Consider the following 24,341-nt stretch of genomic DNA (forward strand, 5'->3'; position numbering starts at 1 on the left):
CCTCCACATAGACACTCACTCCTCATGCACTCTCCACATGGCACTCAATCCTCACACAGTTTCTCATGTATGCCTTACATGCACACTCACTCATCAGTGCTCTATATGCATACTAAATTCTCATTTATACCTCACATGCACTTTCCACATGCACACTCACACCTTATGCACTGTCCACATGGACACTCACTCTCCATGCATACGCCACATGAACACTCACTCCTCATGCATACTCCACATAGGAACTCACTCCATATGCACACTCCACATGCACACTCACTCCTCATACACATTCCATATGCACAATCACTCCTCATGCAAACTGCATGCAGACACATACTCTTAGTGCACAATCCATGTGTACACTCTCATACACATTACACATTCACACTCATTCCTCATAAATACTCTCGATGAACACTCATTCCACGTGCGTTCTCCACAGACACTCACTCTGCATGCATATTCCACAAGGATACACAACCCCTCAGGCACTATCCCCACACACACTCACTCCTCGTGCACACTCCACATGGACACTCATTCCTCACACACTATTTACATTCACATTCACACCAAATGTACTCTCCATGTGTACAAACCCTCCAAATTCACTGCCTAGCACATATGCACTCCACTTTTGCACACACCATCTGCACAGGGTCACCACAACAGTTTTGCACACAGTACACCCACGCTGCCCCAATATCTTTAGGCTGGAAAGCCTTGCAGCCAAGTGTGACACAATACTCAGTCCAGAAGAAAGCCAGGTCACCTCCTACAGAATGGGACTAGGTGTGAGTAGGCAGCACTGCTACCTGGTTGTGCACAGGTCCAGGTATAACAGTCACTGAAATCTAGGAAGAATGGAGTTTATTTCAATTGAAATCTGCCTATATTGCTGATTAGGTGATTGGATGGAAGATGGCCTGAGACCCTCCAGATGAGTGTGCCAGAGCACACCATGTGTCCCTTGGGTAGATGGATCCAACAATGTGGGAGGATTTGGGAAAGATTTTGAATTTCTGGATACCAGATAAGGGGTAGCAGTGCAGTCTCAGGACTGCTGGGCACAGACCCAGGCAGGAAGGTTTAGGTAGGCTTCTCAGAGACAACCACAGCCAGATGGTATCCTCTTCCCACCATTGGGTGTCCTGGAGGAATGACCCCACTGAGCTACAGACACAGTGCCATAATGAGGACCCTTGTACCTGTCAGTCCCACTGGACACCTGGCTCACTCACAATGCCTGGAACCCAGCTGGGACAACAACAGAAAAGCCAGACCTCCCACATGACTGCAGTGACTGCTCAGGGTGCTGACTCATTCAGGTTTCTGACTCATAGACAGTCCACCCCCAAACCAACAAAAACAACAAAACAAATATGTGTTACCATTTTGAGGACAACCTCATTTTCTCTAACAATTCTAAATTAACCCATTTTTTAGAGATCCTCCTATGTTATAATCTGAGCTATTAGGCACAACAACATAATAACATATGCAACAATTTTGTGAAGGGAGCGTCAGATCCAAATTATGCTGTGACTGGCTTTAAGAAGCTGAGATCACTGAGTCACAAGTATCAACTTAGAATCCTGCCTGCAAGTCTTCATAAAGGGCTTCAGTGCCCAGTCTGATGTGAATTTTCTTTCTTTCATTCTCTATTTCTAGAGAGGCAGCTCATTTAGGAAAGCAGATTCCTATTCAAAGGTGGAGTTGAGTTAAGTCATGGAATGGGAAACAATCCCCTAAGTAACTTCAATAACCAGAGCTTACAGTGAGGGTACAAAGGTCATGAGAGCCAAAAGCCTCTCTTCAGACAAAACAGATATATCATTTAAGTGGGCAAAACCAAAAAATAAATATACCAGTCAAACCCGCCAAACCCATAAGCATAAAAGGAAAAATGGAGGTAGCCATAGACATTCTGACTAAAGTAGCTCTGAAGTTATGGGCAGTGAGCTCAGGTGGGATCTGGGCAGCTGTTTCCTGGCAGTGGTGTGTTTGATGAGAAAGCCAAGGTCCCAGCTCTAGTAGAGCTTGGGGCAGTGAGTGTGCTGCTAAGTACATTCCTTCCTAGCCTGGCACAAGTCTCAGGAAGAAAAGCAGGGCTGTAGGTTGTTCAAACAAAAGAGACACCACACTCTAGGCAACCCCAGGAGCAGTCTCTGGACTTTTGAAAAGAAATCCTCACCTTATCACCAGATGGGGTTCCAGGAGGTTACCAGGAGGTAGAGGGGACTTCAACCTAGCCCTGTAGTTTATTGACATGCTGCAGAGAGGAATTTCAGGACCTGTTAGCAGAGACAGGGAATTATTCAGAAAGTCAAGGCAGAGTGCTGCAAAGTTTTGGTGGGAGATTTATTCAGAATAATTATGCAGTAAGCCTTCTCTCTCTCTGCTAGATGTTGCAGGGTTCTTGTGTGTCAGAGGAGCCTCTGATTTTAAATTCCAGACTCCAGGAAGTAGACCACCCTGGACCTGTCTATGGGAGGGAAGCAACCAGGCCACAGGTGTGACCCCTACATACCACCATCTGCCTTTGATGAGGGGTCACCCCACAACTATCCCTGAAGTGAAACTGATATGAAGGTTCCCATGATGGGTCTGGGTTAGGCTCCTGTAAGTGGCTGTGGGAGGAAACAGCTTTGTCAGGGATTCAAGGACAACAGGAAATCCCTCAATCTTGCAGAGTTGGGCACAGTCCTGGGTAGTGGGTCTGTAGCCCTGCTTAGTGTCTCCAGTTGGGACATCTGATCCTACTAGCCTAATTCTTGGTGCACATTAGGAGAGAAAGACATCTAGTGGTGCAGAACCCAGACAGATAAGCTTTTATGACCTACCAGTGTTGTTGTCCAACTGCAGAGGGGGCCCACCAGTGGGACAAATTGAGAGAGCCCACATCAGGGGACTCTAACTGCACACACTGGTCTCATTCCTTTGTGTGTCCCAAGACCACTGTGGGGAGTTTTGTGTGACCAGGCTGACCAGGCCACCTATGCCTAGAGATCCCTGTGGGGGGGAGTGGAAGGTGGGGTGGCAGCCATGTGAAACCCTGAAGCCATACTAGTGGGTGCTCAGTTCTCAGGATTCTGGGCTTGGCCCTTATCAAAATTGGGGAAATCCAGCTTCAACCTCAGGACACAATTGAGTATGAGTGTGTGTGATCTTAGACCCACTGTGCTTCCTGGTTGAGTATTACTCTTATGTCTTCTCCGACACCATTCTCTTATGAAGGAATGTCTCCTATTAAACAAAATGGGGGCTGAGTCTGGCAGACTGCCCCACTTATAATGCCAGCCACTCAGGAGACTGACACAGAAGGATCAAATTTGAAGCCACCCTGAGCAAATTACAGAGAGTCTGCCTCAATATAAAACACAAAGAGGGCTAGGGGTTTGCCCAGGAAAAGAGCACCCATGGTCCCAAACTGACAAAGGGGAGGAGCAGAAGGGGAGAAGGTCTTCAGGCAGGATCCAGGGCAAGTCTGCCCCTGGGACATGCAGAAATTATGAATTTTGTGCTTGAAGACTTGGCATTGGACAACACTGCCCACATAATTATCACCAGTCTCCCTGAAGTTCTTGGTAAGTCTCATGATCCCTCAGGGGAGGAGAAGCAAGGAGTGAGGAGGAAAGAACACCTGTGACACTCTGTACCAGGCACCCCTAGATGTGCTGCTTACCTGTAGTCACACAGGGTCCCACGGGCCCTTTATCTGTCTTTTCTAAAACTCCAGCCTGTGTTGTCATCTGTGTAGGAAATGGGTTGATGATAACAACATGCCCCACTCTGTAGCACTGGTGAGTCTTGGTGGGTCTGTCATGGAGGGACAGGCTTTGCCTGGTCACTGGTGACCCTGGATGAGGAGCCTCAGATACAAGAACATATTCAGGTCCTGTGGTGGACTTTCTTCCCATTTCTCAATCAGGTTCTCACAGAAGCCTGTGTGACTCCTGTTGTCAGTGTTCAAAGACATGGTACATCATGTCTGGGTGGGGTTCCAGCAGGGCCTGGCACCAAATAGTGTGCTCCTGCCAAGAAAAGTCTGGAGAGGAGAAGGTAAGAAGGGAATACCCAGGCTTCCATAGAGCTGAGCATGAGAAAACAAGAATTAGAAACCAGGCCTGTGGTTCCTAAGGAAAGGTGAGACAAAGAGGACCCTGGCTCCAGCATGCACTGGATAGGAAACTGAGGCTCTGTTACCCAGTCTCCACAATCACATTTTGACCTCAGTCCTCAACAGTGCCCAGTTACTCCTGGGACAAAAGCCCCAAACCAGAAATTCCTAAACTCAAGAACAACAGAATCAGAAACAGAACAGGAGCCAGACTCTTCAGACCTCTGACTGCAGCTAGTGGAGACAGATGTCATTAAGTCCAAGGAAATGCTACACTGCAGGACACAGCCAGTTCTGAGGGTCCCACATTCTAAAGTCTTGGTAGCAAACACAGCTGTGTCTTTTTCACTCTGTAGGCTATTATGACATCATAAACTGTATGGGAGTTAAGGAGAGAGGCTGCACAGGAAAAACCACAATACTGGACATTGTTCCCAGAATAACATGGGGAGAGGACACTAGGAATCAGAGGAGGCAGTGAAGATCCCATGAGGGTGCAGATCAGGACCAAGAACACATCAGAAGGGGGGACAACTGGAGAAGAGTGAGCTACATTTATGTGAGTACTAAGGTCATAAACTGTCCTGTGAGCCAGTTCCCCAGATCAGCAGTTCTGTCTTCTGTGGCCTGTGGTGGTGCACTCATCACCTAGGTGTTCTTAGTCTTCTTTGAGTCCTATTTTTGAACTCTTTTTGCACACCATTGCTCAGAGTCTCCTGTTTTCTTTGGGAGAATTCCCCACCGTGCTCAGGCTTTTTGAGTCTCTGTCCTTAATCTCCCTTTCGCACCATTGCTCAGGGTTTTTCTGAGGCATGTGGGTGAGTGCCTCTCTTCTAATGGTGCTCAGTTCCATCTGAGTTTTGTGGTTTGACACACTTTACCTACCAGTTCTCACTCTCCAATGAGTCCTGGGCAACCTAAATCCCTTGGTGAACTCTCTGGGCGAGCCCCTTTCTTGCTAATGTCAGTATACCATCTCAGTCCTTACCTGTATGTCCAGGTCAACAGGACTGTGGAAAGGTGCGAGATGAAGATACTTTCTCTTTCCAACCAACTCAATAGGCCTTTGGTGCTGCCATGCAGATAGGTTCCTCATCAGTCTTCATTAATACCTGAAAATGCCAGACAATTTTAATGGATGTCAATTTAAACAGTACTGAGGACCTCATTCCACCACTCATAGTCCATCTTTCCCACGTCATTGTTCAAGTGGTGGAGTTCTCATAAGTGATGTAGCATGCACATTATTCTTGTCATCTCTCTGAGAAGTGGATGGAAAGCATATATTTAAGTACTTTCAGGATCTTTTCTGATATTTCACTGTCTGCTCTCATTTGACAAGAGAAAACTTCCTAGGACATCTGGGTTAGTCACAATACACAACTTCAAGAAACAGTGTGAAATGTAACCAAGGACAATTTCCCATCATCATGGAGGACTTATTTGTGCTTTTAAAATAGGATCATCCCCACCCATCCCTTAGGATATTGATACATTGACTGAAGGACACTCTCAAAAAGGATCAAAAACCCTGACACCTGTAGGAGAGAAACCCTTTACCAAAAGAGCTGTCTCCTCTGGATTCTGTGTTCAAGGTCACCTCATCTAACTTGCCTGAGTCTTCTCTGTATTCGTCCCTAAAATTCCTCTTACACAATTATTCAAGGTCTTCTTAGTACACTGGGATAGTCCCCCTCTCCCACCAGTGCTCATTTCACTCTGGGTATTGTGGGTGGACACACTTCACCTACCACTCACTCTCCAATGAGCACTAGGAAACCTGTTTCACTTAGTGAACTCTCCAGGACAGCCTCTTTCCTGGTAATATCAGTACAACATCTCTGGAATTATCTGTGTGTCGAGGCCAATATTAATGTGGAAACTTGGAAAGATGTGAATACTTCCTCTTTCTAAATACCTCAATACTTCCTTGGTGCAGACAGGTTCCTCACCAATGCTTGAAAATGTCAGACAATTTTCATGGATGTCAATTTGTGAGGCGCTGAAGACCTTGTTCCACCACACATCATCCATCTTTTCCACACGATTCCTCCAGTATCTGAGGTCTTGTGGGTGATGTAGCATTCCCAGGATTTCTGACATCTTTAGGAACAGTGAAAGTAAAGCATATACTTAAATATTTTCAAGATCTTCTCTGATATGTCACAGGCTACTCTCTTTTGACAAGAGAAACCTTCCTAGGACATACGGGTCTGGCACAATGCACAACTTCAAGGGACAATGTGGAAAGTGACCAAGGACGATTTCCCATCATTATGGAGGACTTCTTTTGATCTTTTAACAACACAATTCCCACCATCCCTCAGGTCACTGAAACATTGTCCTGGGGGACACTCTCAAAAAGGATCCCCAAACTCAGACACCTGTAGGAAAGAAATCCTCTCCACAAATTGCTCTGTCTCCTCAGAATCATGTGGTCAAAGGTCCCTCATCTACCTTACCTCAGTCTTCTCTGGGTTGTGCTCTAAAACAATTTTCATCCCTTAATGTTCAGGGTCTCTCAGTACTCTGGGAGAGCACCCCTCTCCCACCAGTGCTCAGTTCTCTTTCTGTTCTGCCCTAAATCTTCCCTTGTCCACCATTGCACAGGGTCCTCTAAGCCTTGTGTGTGAGCACCCCTCTCCCACCAGGGCTAAATCCCCTCTGGGTTTATTTGTGCACTATCTTCAGTACCTGTGCTCCCTCTCCAATGAGCCTTAGAAAACCTGTTTCACTTGTTGAACTCTCTTGGTAAGCCCCTTTCTGATAATGTCAGTAAAATATCTCTGGCCTTATCTGCATGTCCAGCCCAACATTACTGTGGAAAATTGTAGAGACATTGATACCTCCTTTTTCAACAACCCCAATAGGCCTTTGGACCTTCCAATGCAGAGAGACTCCTCAACAATGCCTGAAAATCAAGGACAATTTCAAAGGATGTCAATTTATACAGCACGAAGGACCTCTTTCCAACATGAATTCTCCACCATTTCCTCACCATTCCTCAAGTGGCCAAGTTCTTATGGGTCACGTAGCATGCCCAAAATATCTGACATCTTTCAGAACAGTGGATGGAAACCATATATTTAAATATATTCAGGATCTTCTCTGATATGTCACTGTCTTCTCCCTTTTGAAGAAAGGATACCTTCAAGGACCTCTGGATAAGGCACAATGCATTCCTTCAAAGGACAGTGTGAATTGTGTCCATGGAGAATTTTCTATCATTATGCAGGAATTCTTCAGACCTTTGAAATATCACCACTGTCCCACCACCCCTGAAGTAACTAAGAACTTTTCTCCTGAAAGGCTCAAAGGCTGTGAGTCATCTTGATGAGCAACACTCTTCCACCACAATTCATCTCCTCTGGCTCCTACCTCACCTAACTTTTCTCAGGCTTCTCTGTGTCCTGTCCTAAATCTCCTCTCCACCATCATTGGTCAGGGTTGTCTGTGTCCTATAGGAGAGCTCATCTCTCCCAACAGAGCTCTGTTTTCTCTGGGTCTTCTCCTAAATCTCCCCTCACCCATCATTGCTTGGGGTACTCTGAATATTGGGGTGTGTCCCTCATTCACTCTTGCTTAGATTCCACCAGGTTCTATGGTGGTAGCCCCTCTCCTGGAAAGCTGTGCCATTTTAGGAGAAAGACTATCACCAAGAGGATCCAGTGGAATCAAAGCACTAGAGGGTGAGGGGCATTCACTCACAGGACTCAAAAAAACCTGAGCAATGTTGGATGAGGGGTGTTTTAGGATAGGACCCAAAGAAGACAGAGCACTGGTGGGAGAGGTGCTCTTCCCCAGATATCTGAGAATACCCTGATCAATGGTGGTTGAGAGAAGATTTAGGGTGACCTCAGTGACCTCAGAAATGGAAGGAATGGTCCCATATCAGAGCTCTAAAGAAGTCCTCAAAAATGATGAGAAGTTGTCCTTGGTCAAATTTTACACTGTCCCTTGAAGGTATGCATTGTGTCTGACTCAGAGTTTCTAAGACGTTCTTCTCATGAAAAAAGAGTGCAGACAATGACATACCAGAAACAATTCTAAAAAACTTAAATATGTGCTTTCCATCCACTGTTCAGAAAGATGTCAACAATCCTGGCCATGCATCATCACCTATAAGAAAAGAGTCACTTTAGCAATGGTATGAAAATTGTGGATGTTGAATTGTGGAACAAGGTGCTCAGTGCTGTGGAAATTGACATACATTACAATTGATCTGGGTTTTCAGGAATTGATGAGAGGTCTGTCTGCAAGGCATCACTAAAGGCCTACTGAGGTTGGAGGAGGAAACATCCTCATCTCTTCAAGTGTCCACAGTAATGTTGGCCCAGAAATACAGATAAGGCCAGAGATGGAGTAGTGACATTGGCTAGAATGGGGGCTAACACAGAAAATTTATTCAAAGAACAAGTTTGCCTAGGGCTCAGTGGAGAGTGACCACAGATGGCAGAAGGCTGCCTAAACCCAATACTCAGAAGGTACTGAACACTGGTTTTCAGGCATTAATGAGGAGTCTGTCTGCATGGCAGAACAAAAGGCCAATTGAACACTGGAAGCCTCCACATCTCTCCAAGTTTCCACAGAGTGTTGGTATGAACATGCAGATAAAAACAGAGAATGTGTACTCACTTTACCCTGAAAGGCACTTGCCCAGAGATTTTATTATGAGATCCAATTTCTGTAGAACCAGGTGGAGATTTATCACTGGTTGCAGAAGTGTGCCTATCAACATGCCCATAAGGAGCTGAGCACTGATAGGAGAGTGGCAGTTACCCACAGGGCTCAGATTTTCCTTAAAAAATGCTGCAGGATTGGATATTAAGGACAGGACACAGAGAAGAATGAGCAGTGGTAAGAGAGGGAAACTCACACACATGACTCAGAAGACCATGAATAATGGTGGGGTAGGTGAGGGTAAGACAGAACCCAGAAAAGGCTGAACAATGTTAGGCAATCTATGATCAATACAGGATCTGGAGGAGGTTGAGATAATATTGGCTGCAAGAACTAAGCACATGGCACAAAGGAGAATGGACACTTCTGTGAGGGGCAGTCACCCAGAGGACACAGAAGACACAGGGTACTGAAGGGTAAGGGGCAGTCCAAAACAATATTCAGAAAAAGAAAAGAATCTGTGTTTGTGGAACGCTTCCTAGAGGACTCAGATGACAAAAAGCAATGGTATGTGAAGGGAGATTAAAGACAGGATCCAGAGAAACCTAAGCACAGTCAGATGAGTGGTGTTCACCTACAGGACCCATCGTAGTCTGAGCAAGAATATCACTGGGGAACCTGGAACAAAACAAATAGAAAACAGAGCACTCAAAAGTGAGATGTGCTCACAAAAAGGACACTAGAGTAATGAGCAGGGAATGGTTAGGGAACTCCAATTAAAGGAATGAGTTTGTTGAACATAGCAGCTTAAACAAAGAAGACTGAGCTATGTCAGGAGAGGAGCTATTGCCAAGAGGACCCAGTGGAATCAGAGAACTAGTGGGTGATGGGCACTCACCCACAGGACTCAGAGTACCCTGAGTAATGTGAAATGAGGGGAGATTTAGGGCAAGACCTAGAGAAGATTGAGTACTGTTAAGAGAGGGGTGCACATCAAAAAGACTTAGAGACCCTTAGTAATGGTGTTTCAGTGGAGGTTTTGGTAGAACCTAGAGAAGGTAGAGCAAAGATAGAAGAGGCTTGCTTAACTACAGGATCCAGGAGATGTTGAGGTTTTTTGGAAGAGAGGTTGTAACCTGTAGTGTTCTGAATTTTTGGAAGTTTTGGAGATTATCCCTTTGGCCAAAGTTTTAGTGAAATCAGGTATCGTGCAAATCATCTCAATTTTGTAGAGAAATTTTACATCGATGTTCATTAAGGATATTGGTCTGAAATTTTCTTTCCTCAATTTATCTCTGCCTGGTTTAGGTATCAGGGTGATACTGGCTTCACAGAATGAGTTTGGGAGGGCTCCCTCCTCTTCTATTTCATGGAATACGTTGAGGAGTATTGGAATGAGCTCTTCTTTAAAGGTTTTGTAGAACTTGGCTGAGAACCCATCTGGTCCCGGACTTTTCTTTGTTGGTAGGCTTTTGATGACCTCTTCTATTTCATTGCTTGAAATTGGTTTATTTAAGTTTTATATATCCTCCTTGTTCAGTTTAGGTAATTCATATATCTCCAGAAACTTGTTGATATCTTCGAGGTTTTCTCTTGTTGGAGTATAGATTTTCACAATAGCTTCTAATTATGTTTTGTATTTCACTCATGTCTGTTGTGATATTTCCTTGTTCATTACGAATTTTAGTAATTTGAGTTTTCTCCCTCTTTCTCTTTGTTAGTGTGGCTAAGGGTTTATCAATTTTGTTTATTTTTTCAAGGAACCAACTACTTATTTTGTTAATTTTTTTGATTGTTTCTTTTGTTTCAATTTCGTTGGTTTCGGCTCTGATTTTAACTATTTCCTGTCTTCTACTACTTTTGGTGTTGGTCTGCTCTTCTTTTTCTAGGACTTTGAGCTATAGTGTTAAGTTGTTTATTTGTTGATTTCTACTTCTTTTGTTGAATGCACCCCATTAAATAAATCTTCTTCTAAGTACTGCTTTCATAGTGTCCCAGAGATTTTGATATGGTGTGTCTTTGTTCTCATTTACTTCTGAGATTTTTTTTTATTTCTCTCCTGATGTCTTCTGTTATCCATTCATCATATAGTAGTATATTATTTAATCTCCAGTTATTGGAATAGATTCTGTTCTTTATTCTGTCATTTATTTGTAATTTCAGTCTATTATGATCTGATAGAATACAAGGTAGTAACTCTATATTCTTGTATTTGCTAACAGTAGCTTTATGGCATAAAATATGGTCTATTTTAGAGAAGGAGCCATGTGCTGCTGAGAAGAAAGTGTATTTGTTCCTTTTTGGATGGTATATTCTATATATGTCCATTAAGTCTAAAGCGTTGATTGTGTTATTGAGATCTGTGGTTTCTTTATTCAATTTTTGTTTGGAGGATCTATCCAATGGTGAGAGAGGTGTGTTAAAATCTCCTATTTTATTGTGCTGTGGTCTTTTGATTTTTGGAATTAAGAAGGATTTGTTTGATGTACATGGATGAGCCAATGTTTGGGGCATTGATATTTATGATTGTTATGTCTTGCCTATTTATGTTTCCCTTAAGCAGTATGTAATGTCCTTCTTTATCCCTTCTGACTAGGTTTGGCTTGAAGTCCACATTATCTGAAATGAGGATGGATACTCCAGCTGTTTTGCTGTGTCCATGTGCCTGGTATGTTTTTTCCTATCCTTTCACCTTTAGTCTATGGGTATCTCTTTCTATGAGATGAATGTCTTGCATGCAGCATATTGTTGAATTTTTCTTTTTAATCCAATCAGCAAGTCTATGTCTTTTGATTGATGAGTTCAGGCCATAAACATTCAGAGATATTATTGTGATATGATTTGTATTTACAGTCATTTGACTCATTTTTCTTGTTTGACATGATTTGGTTTCTCCTTTATTTGATTATTTGCTAGGATCCAGCCCTAGCAAGATTCCATGGGTTCCACACTGGTAAATGGGGCACGGGAAGATAGTGCTGGCAATGGATGGAGAATGAAAGACAGGGATCTAGTTCTGGTGCAATCAATCCCACTTTTTTGGGAAAGGCCGGTTTATATACATTTTTCTTCAGGCTTTGATGACAGGCTTGTGACTAATAAAATCAAAGAAGTTTCCAAAATATGGACAGAAATTGTTTTTACTGAAAGATTATGAGAAAACAGTAACCTTACAGATTATCCTTACTTAATCACCAGGGCTTTCCATTGATGAAATAAGCTGGTCCATATCTAGTAGCTACTGTGGGAGGTGCTTTGTGCTTAGAACTTGGGGAAACATTGTTATCTATAAGATTCTGTGACCCAACAGGTTCTGGCTGTGCCAGTAAATTCAGTGTTTGGTTTTTAACATAATAAAAACATTCTTCTGTAGTGAGGTTAACATCACAGGGTTTCAACATGTGTTTTGTCTCCAAGATGTTTTTCTGGAAATTTTTAGAATTATGCCCGTCACTTCTAGCAAGATCGCCAGACTGAAGTGAGTAATATATTATTAGAAAGACTCCACAGAATAACATCCAAGCTAGGGAGGCATACATCTGACATGAATCCTTTTAGGATGATTCCTTGCCATCATACTTCAGTGGAACTCTGTCAAGCACTCTAAGGAGAGCCAGGTGCCCCTGCAGCTATTCCTTTAGGTTAGTTCCTCCCGTTGCTAATTTGCATCATTGTTTTTTATCTCGTCCTCATGAAATATTTTTCTGAGAATGTTCTGTAATGCCAGCTTTCTTTTTGTAAATTCCTTTAGCTTTTGTTTATCGTGGAAGGATCTTATTTCATCGTCAAATCTGAAAGTAAGTTTTGCTGGGTATAAGATTCTTGGTTGGCATCCATTTTCTTTCAGGGCTTGGTAAATGTTGTTCCAGGCCCTTCTAGCTTTTAGGATCTGGATTGAAAAATCTGCTGATATTCTTGTTGGTTTCCCCCGGAATGTAATTTGATTCTTTACTCTCGCGGCCTTTAAAATTCTGTCTTTACTTTGTATGTTAGGTATTTTCATAATAATGTGACTTGGTGTGGGTTTGTTGTAATTTTGTATATTTGGAGTCCTATGAGCCTCTTGTACTTGGTTTTCCATTTCATTCTTCAAATATGGGAAATTTTCTGATATTATTTCATTAACTAGATTGTTCATTCCTTTGGTTTGTTTCCCTAAGCCTTCCTCAATCTCAATAATTCTTAAATTTGGCCTTTTCAGGATATCCCAGAATTCTTGTAAATTCTGTTCATGATTTCTTACCATCTTCTCTGTTTGGTCAACTTTGTTTTCAATATTAAATATTTTGTCTTAAATGTCTGAGGTTCTGTTTTCCAGGTGTTCCATCTTATTGGTTATGCTTCCTATGGAGTTTTTAACTTGGTTTATTGTTTCCTTCATTTCAAGAATTTCTGTTTTTTTTTTTTTCAGTATCTCTAACTCTTTATTGAAATGACCTCTTGCTTTCTGTATTTGCTCTTTTAACTGTTGATTGGTGCGATCATTTAATGCCTGCATTTGCTCTTTTATCTCCTCCTTCAATTCCTGTATTTGCTCTTTCATCTCTTCGTTTGCTTCCCTGATTGTTTTAATTATGTACATTCTGATCTCCCTTCTGACATTTTTTCTGCTGTGCTGTCATTGAGTTTTATTGATATAGTATCTAGGTTTGTTTGGGAAATTTTCTTCCCTTGTTTTCTCATATTGGTCAGATGTCAGTGGGACTCTGAGATATTGCAGATTTCCTCTATTGGCTTATAGTGTCCCTGTAGATTTCCAGTATATCACCTCCCAGCCTTCAGTAGCCTGAAGTCTTGGAGGTACTTGATAATGCAGTGCTTCCAAAGAAAGCTGCCCCGAGCCTGCTACTGGTTCCAGGGCTTGGAACTGGCTCTGTGTGGAAAGGCTCTCACTGTGCGGTCTAATTCAAGAAGCTGGCCATGAATGGTCCTGCTGTCAGAGGGAGCAGGGATGCTTGGGGAAGTCCCTGGCTGCCCTCTCCTGGTCCTTGAAGCTGCCTGCGGGTCAGAGCTCTCTGCTGGCTCTGGGACTTGTGGCTGGCTCTGTGTAGTAAGGCTCTCAGTGTGCAGTCTTCTCTGAGCGGCCAGCCTTTAAAGGCATGTGCTGTTTGAGGGGGCAGGGCTGTTTGGGGAAGTCCCTGGCTGCCCTGTCCTCGTCCCTGAAGCTGCCTGCAGGCCAGAGTTCACTGCTGGCTCTGGACTTGGAGCTGGTTCTGTGCAGAAAGGCTTTCACTGGGGGACCTGCTCTGAGAAGCTGGCCTTGTGGGAGCAGTCCACCTCTGGAGGGAACAGGGCTACCTGGTGAAGACTCTGGCTGTCTGCCCTGCTCTGAGAAGCCACCCCTATACATGCTGCCACCTGGGCCAAGCTTCACCTCATGGGGAAGACTCACCTCGTCATTCTATTTTCATCTGAGTCTCTCCATGCCTCCCCTTCTTGAATCCTGGGTTCTGGAGTGACAGGAGATGGAGTCACACTCTAGTCCTCCATCTTGGATTGCCCTGAATAGGTTTTTCATTCCTTTGGTTTGTGTATCTGTGCCTTTCTCAATCCCGATAACTTATAAATTTGGTCTTTTAAAGATATTCCATAGTTTTGGATATTCCATTCACAATTTCTTATCATCTTTTCTGTTTGGTTAACATTATTTTCAATATTAAATTTTTATCTGAGGTTCTGTCTTCCAAGTGATTAGTTGGTGATGCTTTCCATTCAGGTTTTTACTTGGTTTATAATTTTCTGCATTTCAAGAATTTCTGTTTGGTTTGTTTTGAGTATCTCTATCTTTTTGTTGAAATGATCTTTTACCTCCTGCAGTTGCCCTTTCAACTGTTTATTAGAATGATTTTTCATTGCCCACATCTGCTTTCTTATCTCATTCTTTGCTTCATAAGTCATTTTAATTAAGTATATTCTGAACTTCTTCTCTACCCCATCAATATTGACATATGTACATTGAAGAATTGATATTGACAAATCAACATCAATCAATCTACCCTGATGTACAGATAATGATGAATCTACACCTTCGAGATTATATCAATGAATATATATTTTTGAGTCAATATTGACAAATCTAGACCCAAGGGTCGATACTAAAGAATCTACACTGATGAGTCAATGTTGATGGATATTTCCAGTTGAGTCAATTTCAATGAATCTATCCTGATGAGTTGATATGAAAAAATCTACATCAATGATTCAATATCAACAAATCTACAACAGAGTCAATATCAGGAAATCTACCCTACAGGTTGATATTAAAAAATCTGCCTGGCAGAGTCAATATTGATGAATGTATTCCAAGTGTTTGATACTGATGAAACTACATCTACTAATTGATATTGACAATTCAATATCTGGTGAATCAACACTGAGAGTTCAATACCAATGTATCTACACCAATAAGTTGATGTGGATGAGTCAACACCTATGGGTTAATGTCAATGAATCTACACCATCCAGTTGATGTCAATGAATCTAACCCACTGAATTGATATGGACAAATCTACACTGAAGAGTCAATATTGTTCAATCTACCCTGAAAGATAAATATCAAAGGATCAAAGAATCATCAATATCAATGAATCAACACGTACAGATGATATTGATGAATATACCTAATCAAGTCAATATCAATGAATCTAACCCAATGGATCAATATGGACAAAACTACAGAGACAATTCAATATTGATGAATATGCACTGAAGAACCAATATTGATGAATCTATCCCAATGTGTTGATATAGACAAATCAATTCTGACCATTCAATATTGACAAATCTATACTGAAGGGCCAATATTGATGAATCTATCAAAATGGGTCTATATCAATGAATATACTCAGAAGAGTTGATATTGAAGGATCTATCCCAATGGGTCTATATTGATGAATCTATATTGTTGAATTGATATTGACATATCAATATTGATAAATCTATCCTGATGTATTGATATCATTGAATCTATGCCAATGAGTGAATATCAAGGAATCTTTTCCATCGAGTTTACATTGACAAATTTAAGTAACAGGTTGATATCAACAAATCTACTCTAAGCATCAATATTGTTCAATCCATCCTAATAGGTCAATATTGACAAATTTACCCTGTTGAGTCTATATCAACCAATCTACTCTGAAGACTCAATATCTATGAACCTACCTCAAGAGGTCAATATTGAGGAAACTACCATGATGAATTAATATTGATGAATCTACCCCAATGTGTCATTATTGCTGAATCTACACCAAGTCAATTTTGACAAATCTAAACCATCAAATTTATATCAATGACTCAAACCATCCAAGTTGATATTGAGGAATCTATCAAGTTGGGTCAATAGGAACAAATATACACAGATGAATCAATATTGATGAATCCACACCAAAGGGTCTATATCAATAAATCTACACCAACTGGTAGATGTCAATAAATCTCACCTATGGATCCATATAAATGAATCTACTCTTAAGTGTGAATATCAATGAATCTACACTGATGGGTTGATATTGGTGAATCCCTCACATCAAATCAAAATGGACAATTCTACCCCTTAGAGTTCATATTGACAAATCTACCCCTTTGAATCAATATTGATCAATCTACCCTGAAGAGACAATATTAATGAATCTACCTAATAAGTGGATATGAATGAATATACCTGATGGGTGTATATCAATGAATCTACCCTGCTGGGTGGATACTGATGAATCAGCCTCGTAGGTTGATATCTATGAATCTACCCTGATGTGCTGAGATGGGCAAATCTACCCCACCTGGTCACTGTTGATGAATCTACATTGACCACTCAATATTATCTATGAATAACTCTGGATCTACATCTGAGTTCTACCTTTTGCTTATGACCTTGATCAGTTTCCACAACTGTTAATGGAGTAAATAACAGCCACTTACATGGTTTTAGAGTGGTTAAATGAGAGAAAACCACACATCATAATGCCTGGTACACAGGCATTATTTCTCATGAAACAAGGTTCATTATCCTCGACCTGGCCTGTTTCAAGGCAGATCTATGTCCTGAGTCCTGTCAGCTGTGAAAAGGGTCCCTGTACCTTGGCAGGGCCTGTGAGGTGAATGAAGTCCTCAGGAAGGGGCTGTCTAGGGAGTGGGAACCCCATTTTCCTGGGGAAAACTGAGCTCAACCCCCACAGCTCAGAAATTTCCTCTGGACTATGTGACCACTGAGTCCCTTTCTGTGCTCCTGAGTGTGGGAGAGCCCTTCCAAGCTGACAAATCCCCACTTGCTGACCACAGTGTGCAGAGAAGAAGCTGGAAGCCAGTGGCCCTGAGGTTGAGCCCTGTCCAGATCTCCACATGGAACCAGTGGAGCCCCTGACACGGCTGTCTACAGCAGGCCCCGAGGGAGGCAGCCGCCCGGAGCAGCCCTTCATTGTACTGGGGCAGGAGGAGTATGTGGAGCACCACTCTTCCATCATGCACAGCTGGTGAGGAGTCAGGGCCTCCAGGAAGTGCTGTGCAGCCTGGGTTCTCAGGCAGTGCATGTGAAGGTGTGGCAGCAGGAGGATGGCCCTTGAAGGGCAGTGGTCCTCCCACAGGATTGGAGGAGGGTTGGACCCACGCCTTCTGGGGGTCCTCTTAGAGCTGCCATTGCAGTGGTAAGTCTCTTCACCCTTCCTAATAATGTTGCTCTGAGGCTAGGAACAAAGTACTCTGCATTTTAGCCCCCAAGTCTCTTCAGTTATAATTTGCTTTATGTTTGTGTTTTTAGGAAAATATTTACCAAGTATACATTTTTACTTCCATATGTTTAAAAGCATGACTTTTCAAGAAAAACTCTCTGGCTGGGGAAATAGCTCAGCTGGTAAAAGTGCTTGCCCCACAAGCACAAGGCCCTGAGTTTTATCCCCAGTACCGCAAAAGAAAAAAAAATCCTCAAGGACCAAGATTTTCAGGGTGGAGGTGGGCTTCTTGTTTGGACAGCCCTGACATTCTGGGGCCCTTGAAGATAATGAGGCCAGGAGGCTGACATCAGCATTTCTCTCTTGTTCAGAGTGGACTGCTCAGAGAGGAGGGTCTCCAGCTTAGACATAGACAGGGTTATCAAAGTGTGGTCCTTCAACCCCATCATGCAGACCAAAGCATCTTCCATTTCCAAGTCACTGCTGCTCTCTCTGGAATGGGTCGCCAAACAGGATAGGCTGGTGCATGACACTTGGCCAACAGCACCTGCTCTGCAGTCCAAGTTGAACAATTCCCCAGGGCTCTTCACACTGCTGAGTTGAGGCAGTCAAGCCAGATCCCCTTCCTCCTCTCCATCACTGGGAATGCAGAGACCTCACATCCATGACTGGTCTGACAGGTTTATCTTTGCTGTGGCAGAGAAATTACTGGAGTAAGAATTGAAATGAGGCAACCTGGAGGACATGGAAGGCTTCCTCCTGTGCAAGCTGGTCTGCTCCAGGAGATGATCCAGCTTCCTGTCCTCTCCCACCTTCCTTGTTTTTAACCACACTCCCAGTATGCTCCCTCCTGCTGTGGAGAACCTTCCTGTCTAGGCCCCAAGGGCAGCAGTTGGTGCTGGTGAGGAGATGGTATTCATTATTGTGTCATCCATAGAAAGGTCCAAAGAGCAGTAGTTTCTTTTTCTCTCTGTACATTAATATTTCAGATGAGGTTTGTAGTTAAAGACAAAATTGGTTTACTCTTTTTCTTTCATTCCATTTCACAGGGATCATACTATGCAGGGGTCAGAGGCCTCTGCTGAGTTTGTGTAATTTTTGACAGCTGAAGGAATTATTCTCATGGGCCTAAAAACTCAGGGCTCTCCCTGAGCCATTTGCTAAGTGTATGTTGAGTTCACAATCTAGCTGGTATTTCTAGGGATAGCCTCAGACCTGGGCTGATTCTGGTGCTTTCTTCTGGTTGTATTTGTTATTATCATTGAAGATGTTCACCAACTATGTTACACATTCATGGAGGCAAGGATAGCCACTTTTATGTTTTTCTGGAGGCCTTTGGATACAGAATCAGAGCTGTATCCTTTTTAGAGCTCCCCTCTAAAAAGGCAAATGGGAATCACCCAGACCCCATGACTAGCCAGGACCAGTACAAAGAGAGATGGCCTGTGGGCTGGGAATGAGAAGGGACTGGAACAGCTGGGATTACAACCAGATAAAAGAAGATCAGTGGTCCCATGTAAGCAGACAGAATTTTTCCAGGCATGTCTTAGGAGACACAACTCTCCCATTCCACAGATGCTGCATCTGTCTTTTTTCTGGTGCTATAACAACCCCCACCCCCACAAAGGCTGGATCCTTTGTAAAGGTGACTGCATCTGCTCTACTCAGGTCAGGGCCCCCTTGACTGACTCACAACATGGCAGATGGCATTGTGGTAGGAGAGTGTGCCAGAGGAAGAAATTACATGGCAAGACAGAAAGCTCAGGCTGGTACAGGAGTCATGCCTTCTCTTTATAACAACTCTTCAAAGGGAGATCTAACTCACTGCCCCAGTGAACTAATCAATTTCCTCTAAACCTCACCTCTTAAAAGTCCCACCACCCCTCACATTGCCACACTGGGGACCAAGCCTCTAACACATGAGCACTCCAAAGACACAGTCAGACTATAGTCAAACCATAGCAGATAACTTTTATGGTTTTGCTTCTGTTCAAGGTTTAACTTTGTCATCTTAATTTGTAATTTTTAAGTGTGGTCCATTGTAGGCAAAATTCCCTCATTTGCCTGGATAAGAGCAGGAGGGTCTCATCCTGTGTATTCCATCACCTCACAGGAGTGGGCCTGGCCCCCTCTGGCAGTCTTCCCTGACTCCCATACTGTCCTTCTAACCCCCACTTTCTCATTCCAGCTCTTGCTGGACAGTGGCATGGGAACCATAAATCTATATGACACAGAAGCCAAGAAGAATCTCTGTGAGATCAACATCAATGATGATATGTCCAGTTGAACTAGAGGCCCCTTCCTCCTCACTGTCAAGGCCACAGCTTGCCAGTACATGCTCTGGGGGGGCCAGGTGTTTCCTGAGCCCAGTGTCCCACCTCCTGGAACAGGATCGGGCTCAGAGCGGAGACTTGTCCTCTCACTTGGGCAGATGATCATCTGACCCGGCCCACATGTATTGCAGAATCCTGTCTCTCCTGTGCAGGCCCAAAGGGACTTCTTTCATCTGTTCAGCTGCAGCTCTGTGTCTCACTTCTCAGGTGAACTCCTCAGCACCAGACATTGGCAGCAAGGGCATGAACCAGGTTCCAGGCAAGCTGCTACTGTGGGACACAAAGAGCATGAAGCAGCAGTTATGGACCTGCCATGGGGTGGGTCCTCCCCTCCTGTGCTGGGCAAACCAGGTGGAGGCATCCTGCCTGCACCCCTGCAGTGCTGGTGAGGCTCTGCCCCTCTCTTTGCTTTAGTCTCCTCAGATTGTTGATTTGTGAGAAAATATCTATGTTTTAAGTGTTGCAAATTAAGTTATTCTGGACAGATCATTAGTGACTGAAGTTATTCAGAATTGTGCCATAGATTCAGAAGTCACCCAGAACCTACTAGAGGGCCTTGTGGTTTATATTTTAGGAGAGGAGTCCTATTTGTGACTTCCTGTTAGAACTGTGTAAGAATTACAGTAGCAGCTGGCAGCAGTGAGGGCAGGTACATGCTTCCAAGAAGTGACAGCTGACAGCAAGGCTGAGCCAGCTCCCAGGTACTGGTACTGGCCTACCTCCCTGGAGCCAGGGACCTGCCCACCTCTGTTCCATCCAGCAGAACTGGCATGGAGAAAGGAGACACCACTAATCTTTAGTTTGATGAGATTTATTGTGTCCTCCATGTTTCTCTGTCTCTTGCCTTTTTCTTCTTCTTTCTCCCTCCCTGCCTCTCCTCCTCTCTCTCTCGCTCCTACCTTATCAGACAATTATAGCAAAGTTTTCTCTCATGCAGGAGACCATGTAGGGGAATGCCCGGATAACACTATATAAATCACAAGCTGTGCACACATGGCATGATTTTAGATAGCCAATCCTTGAGCCTGGCGTTAACACATCATAAGTCTCCAAGGAACTAGTAACAGCAAACAACCTTTAGGTACTCCCTCATTTTGCAGCCAGCACCCCTTGGCTCACTGCCAGGCACCATCTTGTCCAAGACAGAGAGCCAGCACCCTTTGGCACACTGCCAGGTGCCATCTTGTCCAAGACAGCCCTCAACATCTCCCCCTTTATTTTTATTAAAAGAAAAATACAGTGACTGTGCCTGTATTAGGTGCCCGAGTCAGACTTTATCCTTACCCGTCATTGGGAGTCAAAGAGCTGTTGGCATGCTTTGATCCCTGTCTTAGGTTAGTATAAAGTCTACCCTGTGCTTACCCATCTTTGACTACCAGCCCTGTAATTGGGAAAGCCAAATCTGTGGATCAGAGCCTTGGTCCATGGCCATAAGGGCTTGCCGTACCACTAAGGCTTGCTGTCTTTGATGACTCCTTTGAGAAAATAGATATCTGAGTAGCAATAATAAAAGCAAGAACAACAATCCCATCATAGCAATACTTTCCTTCCATTTTTTTTTTCCAAATTGTAATGCTGACTGTAAGAAACTAATGGCTTCTGGCATACCTGGGACCTTGACCCGAGTATTATTTACCACAAATATAGAATTTCTTAATAGGGTAGTCAAATTAGTAAACTCTTTAGTTCATGTCCCATTAAGCATGCTTCCAAGCTGTTTGGACAGATTTGCAGCAGCAGTAATATTTGAATAGAGTATAGGGGTAACACATAATGCTTGGGAATGTACTAGACAGCCTGTTTGTGCGGTAACAGTTAACATGTCCACTTGTTCTTGTAGTAAGTTCACTCTTTGGTTTAGAATCAGGATTCCTGTGCAAGATGTGCATTGATGTTTTCCTGGGCTGTCAATGCTTCGGTAGTGGCTCATGACAGGTTGTTGAGCACATGAGAAGTAGGAATAGCAGTTCCTAGGGCAAGCCCAGCAACAGTGGCAGCAGCCACAGCCATCACAGCAACAGTGATGGCTATAATAGCTAAGATTCCAAAATCTCTTTTGGCTCTCACCGGTAGGAAATTCCACTCACTATGATTTAAGGTCACTGGGACTGGAATAAATTTAGGAATCCTGGCAATCACAGCCAGAGGAAATAATGAAGCATTCCAACAACTAGATACATAACACTCTTGGTTAGTGCAGTTAAGGACCTCAGTATCATTATCATTGTTATCAGTAATGTTAATATTAAACTTAGAACTGTTAGACAGAATGAACACAAATGGAGATTTGACACATACAGGAGTAGGGGGGAAAGATTGATTAAAGGAAGTGAAATTGGCCTCGCATCTTCTATAACTATAAACAGGTGTATTACTTCCCTCTATATAGGCTTGCTTTTGACTGAACCTTAGTTGAATGAGAGAGAGACTGCCTCCCTGTATCATACTAAGTGGACTAATGTCCATACAAGCAGATGCGCCACAAAGAGACCACATGGAAAGAGGAGAACATTCATTGGTATGAAAATCAGTATCTACAGAGGCATACATATATGATGCCTTTGCCTTTGTCAACATTTCATTAACAGTTCTCCAATCTATGGCAAATGGCTCAAAGGAAAAGTAAGTAGTCACCTTATAAGCCATAACATCCCCATGACACCTATCCCATTTAATAGGTACAACATTGCCATAAGAATTTGGTGTACAAGTGGGACCCCATCTAGGCTGTTGTGTATAATTTACACTACCAATGGCCTTGGTTATATTTAAAGCAAGGGCATAAGGGTCCTTTCCATGCTGATACCCATAAGAAAATTTCCAATAGGAAGCAAGCTGCACACAGGGCAAGGCACCATTGGCAGTTTCTGAGGTGGCTAACCAGAGGAAGCAAAGACTACCTCTTAACTTGAAGTTTAGACTAGTAATAAGTGGCTTAACAGTGGAATCAGCTGGTAGGTAATGGATATCTAGAAGTTCTGTACTAGGAAATAATTGAGGGAAAACTTGTGCATCATGAGTAATAGGCAAGGGAATAGGCCATATGGATAGCAGTCCCCAGAATATATCCCCAAAAGTTTTAGGAAGAGTTAACAACAGCAGGCTTACCACCATCACCATCATTTTGTGTTTCAGTGCTAATTTCTTTCTTATGGATAGTTCTTACCAAATGCTCTAGGACCCAGATAGGTTGTTGTTGGTCCTGAGGAAAAACACAAACAGATCCTCACCCCAAAATTAATACTGGGTCAGGTCCTTTCCTGGATCCAGTCAAGATGTCTTTCCACAATGCTTGTGGATGGCCACCAGACTTTCCACTAAAATGTCTATCAGCTGCAGTACAAGTCATAGCATCCAAATTTAAAAATTTGAGGGTGTATAAAGCAAGGTTAAGTCTGTTCTTGGGAGGGGCTAATGCCCCTATTCCACCTTTTTGTTTAGTTAAGCAGACTTTCAATGTTTGATTAGCCCTTTCACGATAGCTTGTCCTTGTGGATTGTAAGGCAATCCTGTAGAAAAATAGATATTAAACTTTGAGAAAAACTGTTGAAATGAAGAAGTATATGCAGGCCCATTATCTATTTTAAATGATTTTGGCCTTCCCATAGTAGCAAAGGCTTGAAGGCAATGACTGATTACATCTTTTGTCTTTTCCCCTTTATGGGCAGTAGCAAATATATATACTGAGTAGGTATCTACAGTTACACGTACAAATCTTAGAGTACCAAATTCAGGGATATGGGTGACATCCATCTTTCACAGATGATTTGGAAGGAGTCCTCTAGGATTGACTCCAAAATGAGGAACAGATAAATGAGGCACACAGCCAGGACACTGTTTTACTATATTTCTGGCTTGTTCTTTTATAATGTCATATTTTATTTTGAGAGTAGTAGCATTGACATGAAAATCTTTATGGAAATTAATTGCTTCTTCTACAATATTAAACACATGAGGATCTCAAGTAGCTGAGTTTGTGGTAGAATTTTCTTGAGCAAAAGGCCCAGGTAAGCCTCAATGTGCTCTGATATGGCCTATATATAAAGGTTCTTTGCAGGCCCACAGAAGAGTTTGTATTTGATAAAAGCATTGTTGTATGGTAGATTGAGGACTAATGGGTCCAGCTGTCTCAAGTCATGGCATAAGCTGGGCAATATAGAGACTGTCAGTATAAATATTAAAAGTTTCTCAGGAAATATTTGTAAGGCAGTTATTACTGCTTTTAGTTCAGTTTTTTGAGCAGACTTATGAGAAGTAATAATAGTCTGTACTTTATCAGAAACTACTGTAGCTGTACCAGAGGAGGAGCCGTCTGTAAAGATTGTTTTTGATGCTGGGATAGGTTAAGCCTTAACACCCTGAGGGAAAATAACAGGATGTCTTTTGAAGAAGTTGACAATAGGTGAACTTGGCAAGTGATTATCAAATGTGGCCATGGTGGAACAATAGACAATTGCCCAATCTTTATTATTGTTAATTAGTATTTCAATCTGTTTTGCTGTATATGGGACAATAACTGTCTGAGGATGAAATTCAAAAACTCCTAGGGCCGTCTTAAGTCCTAATGTAACTAGATTTGCCACCATCACAGGATACGGGGAA

The 24,341-nt window shown here is 42.8% G+C and overlaps 1 long non-coding RNA gene and 1 pseudogene across 2 annotated transcripts in view; one reads left to right on the forward strand and one right to left on the reverse strand.

Moving 5' to 3' along the window:
• The window catches only part of LOC306652833 (WD repeat-containing protein 91-like), a 38,725-nt pseudogene extending 18,572 nt beyond the window's left edge, over nucleotides 1-20,153 (forward strand). Inside the window, exons 2-5 of the transcript in view lie at nucleotides 17,021-17,211; nucleotides 17,778-17,928; nucleotides 19,595-19,683; nucleotides 19,871-20,153. The product of the transcript in view is annotated as a WD repeat-containing protein 91-like (transcript). The remainder of the gene's footprint in view (nucleotides 1-17,020; nucleotides 17,212-17,777; nucleotides 17,929-19,594; nucleotides 19,684-19,870) is intronic.
• The window catches only part of LOC306652831, a 167,728-nt gene that overhangs the window by 59,597 nt on the left and 83,790 nt on the right, over nucleotides 1-24,341 (reverse strand). The window lies entirely within an intron of this gene.

Source organism: Sciurus vulgaris (assembly GCF_902686455.1).
Source record: "Sciurus vulgaris genome assembly, contig: HiC_scaffold_611_arrow_ctg1, whole genome shotgun sequence".
Classification (NCBI taxonomy): Eukaryota; Metazoa; Chordata; class Mammalia; order Rodentia; family Sciuridae; genus Sciurus; species Sciurus vulgaris.